Here is a 6,106-nt window from a genome sequence, read left to right on the forward strand (position 1 = left end):
TATAAATGTAATTATTTATAAATATTTCGGATAACAGATATCCTTCGTCAGTCAGATTCTGATGTGAAATGAATCATCTTTGAGTCTCGTTAGATTAAACTTTTACTAAATCTTGAATTTTATACAATAAAAAAAGTCAAACCGAACATCAGTAAAGACGCTTGCACCATTCTAAAAAAATGTTAACATGACATAGAATCTGACTGACGAAGGATATCTGTTATCCGAAATATTTATAAATAATTACATTTATAGTTACCTTTTTTTGTATTTGGAGTTGTTGTGTACACTTTTTTAGGCGTTTATATAATTTATTTATTGTGTACATGTATCGTTACTCGTAACGATCCAGCGCCCTCGTGGGGAAAATCGTTGACTACTATACAGACGTTATATATATATATATATATATATATATATATATATATATATATATATATATATATATATATATATATATATATAGAGTCTATACGAATCTACCAACCAGTAAACTTAATAGGTATTGGATCATCAAAATTGACAATACTACACAAACAGGAAAAATTATATGAGTCTGAAAGATTGTGTAACAATACCGATAAATAGATGGAAAACAAAACACTAAAAAGTGTTGAATATCATTGCACAAAGATGGAAAAACTGAACAGATGATATAAATTATATAATAATTGCAAATATTTCGGCGCAACAAATGGCCTTCTTCGGTGACAAAAGTTTTAACAATAATGAGATATAATGTATAAGGTGTAAACATAGATCACTAATAATACAGGTAAGTTTTGGTCGATTGATTTTAATCCAAAATCCTGAATATAATAATATAAACACTAGACTGTAAATTTAATTATGTCTTTCTATTGATTCCATCTGGATGGAGGACACCCAGTGTTTTTATCCAAAACCTCTCCCGATTTTCTCTTTGCCTATGTTGCCATGTACAATCCTGTTCGATCACAAGGATCTTCATGTAATCAAAATCTTTCAGATTGTGATCTGGTAACCTGAAATGTTGGCTGACAGGAATATACGGTTTTTTTGTGAGGTCACTCCTGTGGCCATTCAGGCGTTTGTGAAATGGCTGCATAGATTCACCAACATATTGGAGACCACATCTAGGACACTCAAGAACGTAAATCACGTTTGAGCTTTTGCAGTTGACATTGCAGAAGATCTTGTATGTCTTTTCTGTGGTCTTACTGTGAAATGTTGATGAATGCTGCAATTGGTTGCAACATTTGCAGCGCTTATCCCCACAAGGCTGACAATTACCTACAGTATGGTTAGGTTTGGAAAGGTCAGCACGGACAAGTATATTTCTCAGGCTGTTAGGTTGTTTGAAGGCAATCATGGGAGGCTCAGGAAAGATTTTGGATAACTTCGAATGTTTCTCGATTGCTGTCCAATGATCACGAATGGTCTTGAAACTATTTCTCAGGCATGGATGGTAGGTGAGCACACATGGGATTCTTTTACTTTTCTGTTTATCTTTGTAAGTTAGCAGACTGCTTCTGGGGATGGATTCCGCTTTTCGAAAACTATTTTTGATGTTTTTGTGTTTATATCCCCTTCTTTTCAAATGTCCTTTAAGCTGCCCCAGACGTTGTTTTGCAGTGTCTTCAGAGGAGCAGATTCGCCTTATTCTTAGAGCTTGGCTGTATGGAATGCTCTTCGTGCAGTGTGGAGGATGGCAACTTTCAGGCGACAAGTATTGATGAGTATCTGTAGGTTTAGAGTATATATCTGTGTTTATTATACCTACAGAGAGGGTGCTAGATGTATCAAGGAAGTTTATGGTGGAATTAGATGTTTCATGGGTGAATTTGATGGTAGGGTGTTGATTGTTAGCATTTGTTATAAAAGTTTGTAATTTTTGGTCTCCCTTGTCCCATTTCATGTCAACGTCATCAATAAATCGATACCAGGAAAGCGGTTTTTCGATGGAGCACTCCAGCAGTTGCTTTTCAAATTTACCCATGAATATATTGGCATAAGATGGAGCCATTTTTGTACCCATAGCAGTGCCATTTGTCTGTAAATAGTGTTCTCCTTGAAATTTACAGTCTAGTGTTTATATTATTATATTCAGGATTTTGGATTAAAATCAATCGACCAAAACTTACCTGTATTATTAGTGATCTATGTTTACACCTTATACATTATATCTCATTATTGTTAAAACTTTTGTCACCGAAGAAGGCCATTTGTTGCGCCGAAATATTTGCAATTATTATATAATTTATATCATCTGTTCAGTTTTTCCATCTTTGTGCAATGATATTCAACACTTTTTAGTGTTTTGTTTTCCATCTATTTATCGGTATTGTTACACAATCTTTCAGACTCATATATATATATATATATATATATATATATATATATATATATATATATATATATATATATATATATAAGAAAATTATTAAAAGATAAAAACGGTTTCAATGCATCACTTTTTTACTAGTACTTTCACTGCTTCCGCAGATCTTCAGGTAATGTGACTTGTATATAAATAAAACAATTGATTGACGTTAACAATAGTATGACGTTAACAAATACAAGGGAGACTACTAATGTCATTTTAAGACTTTAAAATGTTACGTTAAAATTAGAATATCATTTATCATTTAATCCCGGGTTGAGAATGTTTATGAATAATTCTTCCTTCTTCCTCCGGAGAAAATCATTTTGACGATTGACCATATACAATGGAAATATTTTAAATCGTCCATTAGAACAACGATGGAAATGGTCGTTTGCCCTGATGAGTGTTAAATCTTCATGGTTGGTTTGCTGTCTATGTAAAGTCATTCTAGTCCGCAGTTCATTTTTTGTCTCTCCAACATAGAATTCCTCACAATTTGAACATATGAGAGAATAGATGACGTTTGAACTTTTACAAGACATATTTTGCCTCACAGTAAAATGCCTTCCATTTTTGAAATAAATTGAACTTTCTTCTATTAAATTTGGACAAGTCATACATCGTTTATCGGTACATTTTTTTACAATTGGCACAGTTTCATTAAAGTCAAATTTTGAAGATGTTAAATATCGTTTCAGACTTTTCGACTGTCTTTTGCTGTTGATAATCTTCTTTTTCTGTAAGACCTTGTCCATTCTTTCACTTTTGTGTAAATTTGTTTCAATTTGTCGCATGAAACTAAAAATGTCATAATCTCGCGGATTATAAGTTGTGACAAACGGAATAATTTTGTTTAAATTGTTCGATGATTCCTCGGTAGTTTCGGATCGCCGTGATTCTGTAACAATTGGTCCTTTTGTCAGTGCCTTTTGAATTCCATAATTTATTACTTGTTCCGGGTAGTGTTGCTTCTTTAAATACGCTTTTAATTCTTCCAGTCTTTTATTGCGTAATATGTCTGTACTTGTAATAGTGATTATTCTTGACGCTAGATTAAAAGGTATATTTAATTTAACATGTTTTGGATGGTTTGAGTAAAAATTTAAATACATATGTGTATCAGTGTCTTTAGAGAAGATATCTGTGACAATTTCATTGTCTTCCGTTATAATAACCAAAATATCCAAAAACGGCATTTCCCTGACATTTCTGTTAATAGTGAAATGAATATATGGATTTAAAGAATTTAAATCAGAATGAAAATCTGAGACAGATATATCCGAATTCCAAATTATAAAACAGTCGTCAAGAAATCGTTTCCACTTTTGACGTATGTAAATGGCAAATTCATTTCCGTACTTGTGACTCATTTTTTCGTATAATAATTGTTCCAAATATCCAAGTACCAAAGTGACATATGAAGGCGCCATTTTAGTACCCATAGCTGTTCCTTTTTTCTGATGATAGTATGTTCCGTTAAAGTAAAAAATATTTCTTTCTAGTATAAGTTTCAAAGATGCAAGGATAAATTCTTTTGTTAATCTGTTTTCAATGACGTTTTCCGTATTTTCTAACCAATACTTTACGGCTGTAATTCCTAAGTCATGAGGAATATTTGTGTATAGGCTGACAATATCAAAAGTAATGAGTTCTGAATTCGGGTTTACAGTTTTAGGTAGATGATTTAAAAATTCCAAATCGTCTCGTATAAAACTTGGAACTTCACGACATAAAGGTTTAAGCACAATGTCTATAAAATGGCTTAAATTCTGTGTAACACTGTTGGGTCCACCCACAATTGGTCGAAATTTTAAATCATTTGGTGTTAAAAGTTCGATGTATTCACTGTTTTGTTCTGATATCGCATTTGAAATTTCCTCACTTTTGTGAATTTTTGGTAAACCATAGAAATAGCTTTCTGAAAATTTAGAATTTGAAATGTAATCTATCTCTTCTTTAAACAATTCCGTTTCATGTTTCTTTAGTAATTTCTTAATCATTGTACTTGTTTGTCGGTCCAATTTTTTATCTGTCACCTCATAAGACATTTCATCTTGTAACATATTTAAAATACTATCTCTGTAATACTCACGGTCCATGATTACAACTGCATTACCTTTATCCGCTTCTTTTATTATTATTGATTTATCTGATTTTAAATTTTTTAAAGCTGTTTTCTCCTCTCGGGTTAAATTGTCCTTGACATTTTTATTGCTTGTAAGTGAATTTGTTTTTAATGTTTTAATAGTTTCTTCTAAATCTTTATCGTTTGTTGGTCTTGGAATCCAGTCTGATTTATTTCTTACCAGTGGTTTATTTTCTTCTTCTTCGTTTTCTTCATTATCATTACAAAAAATATAATTTATCCTCAATCTTCTGCCAAATTCATCAATGTCGGCTCCAAGTTGTGTTTTATCCTCATTAGGTGTTGGTGTAAATTTTAATCCTCTTTTTAAAAGATTTATTTCCCTTAATTGTAATTTTCTATGCGACAAGTTTATGATTCTAGGGTGAATTTTTTCCGTATTTGTTAGGCTATTTCCTTCGGGAATGTCTCCTCGTAATTCGTGTTGACTGATGATTGAATTTGGTTCCGTATACTGCGGTCTGTTGTCCCTCCCCCTTTGTCGTTCATCCTGCGTTGTCCTAAAAAATGGTTCTGTACGTTTTGTCCTATGTATGTAGTACCATTATCATTTACAAAATTTTGTTGTCTTCTATGTGGTTCAGGATTTCTTCGTAATCTCAAATTATAGTTATTCTGATTCGCATTTGTTGTTTGTTTAGAATAACGGTTTTGATTTTGATGACACTTTGGTTTATTCCGGGGCTGGATATTTGTGTGCGGAGTATGTGATACATGTACTACTGCTTGATTTGTTAAGTTATCATCGGTATTGTGTGAAGTTCCGGGATAATTTCTTTGTACTTTCCTTTCTTTACGTGGAAAGGTTTTCTTTTTATATGCGTTATCAACCTGTGTGTTTTCTTCAGTAACGAATAAATCACCAAAATGGTCTTCGTATTCTTCAAGCCATAGCTGTTTCCTTTCCCAGATTTGTACAGATTTAATTTCTTCTTTTTCACAATCAGATCTCCATAAATTGTTAATACTTTCTGTGATTTCGGCGTTAAATTTTGCAACAAAAGTTTCAAACATTTCTTCATCTATTTTTTTGTAGTTATGTTCATATCTGTTAGCTTTATTTTTCAAAAGTTTAATTTCAACCTCAAAATTACGAATGGCATTCTCGCGGCGAATATTAATGTCATCAGTGTGTTCTCCGGGAATGGTTTTTGGTCTTAACTTTCTTGGAATTACTGGCATTTCTTTTCCCAACCATGTTTCGTAAATAATTACAGTATTTTGACTTTTAAGAAAGTTTCAGAAATTTTGTTTTCTCTCATTTAATTTTCGTTTCCATAATGAGATAATGGATTTTCTAACATTGTTAATATCTTGTGAAGAATTAATCAAAAGTTCTTGTGAGTTGACGGCTTGCTGCTCATCCACAATATTGAAAGATATTTTCAGTTCTCGTTTAAGAGTTTCAATGATTTTAGTTTCATCAATTTTTTGAGTCTTTGAAATATTTATCAGCTCTCTTAAATCTTCATGAATTAATATCAACTTACTTGATAATTCTTTAAATGCTGTAGTCTCCATATTAATAATGATCCTCAATTGTTCGAATCCCGAATATTATCATGCCAATACATACGTAAGTAGATAAGAAAAAG

The 6,106-nt window shown here is 31.9% G+C and overlaps 1 long non-coding RNA gene across 1 annotated transcript; it reads right to left on the minus strand.

Annotated features, from left to right (window-relative positions):
- Positions 1-2,439: 2,439 nt before the first annotated feature.
- On the minus strand, positions 2,440-4,880 carry LOC143062988 (uncharacterized). Its single transcript, XR_012974902.1, has 2 exons — positions 4,458-4,880; positions 2,440-3,413 (listed from the first exon to the last, which is right to left on the minus strand). It is a non-coding gene; the product is annotated as an uncharacterized LOC143062988 (long non-coding RNA).
- Positions 4,881-6,106: the final 1,226 nt, after the last annotated feature.

Source organism: Mytilus galloprovincialis, chromosome 2 (genome assembly GCF_965363235.1).
Source record: "Mytilus galloprovincialis chromosome 2, xbMytGall1.hap1.1, whole genome shotgun sequence".
Taxonomy (NCBI): Eukaryota; Metazoa; Mollusca; class Bivalvia; order Mytilida; family Mytilidae; genus Mytilus; species Mytilus galloprovincialis.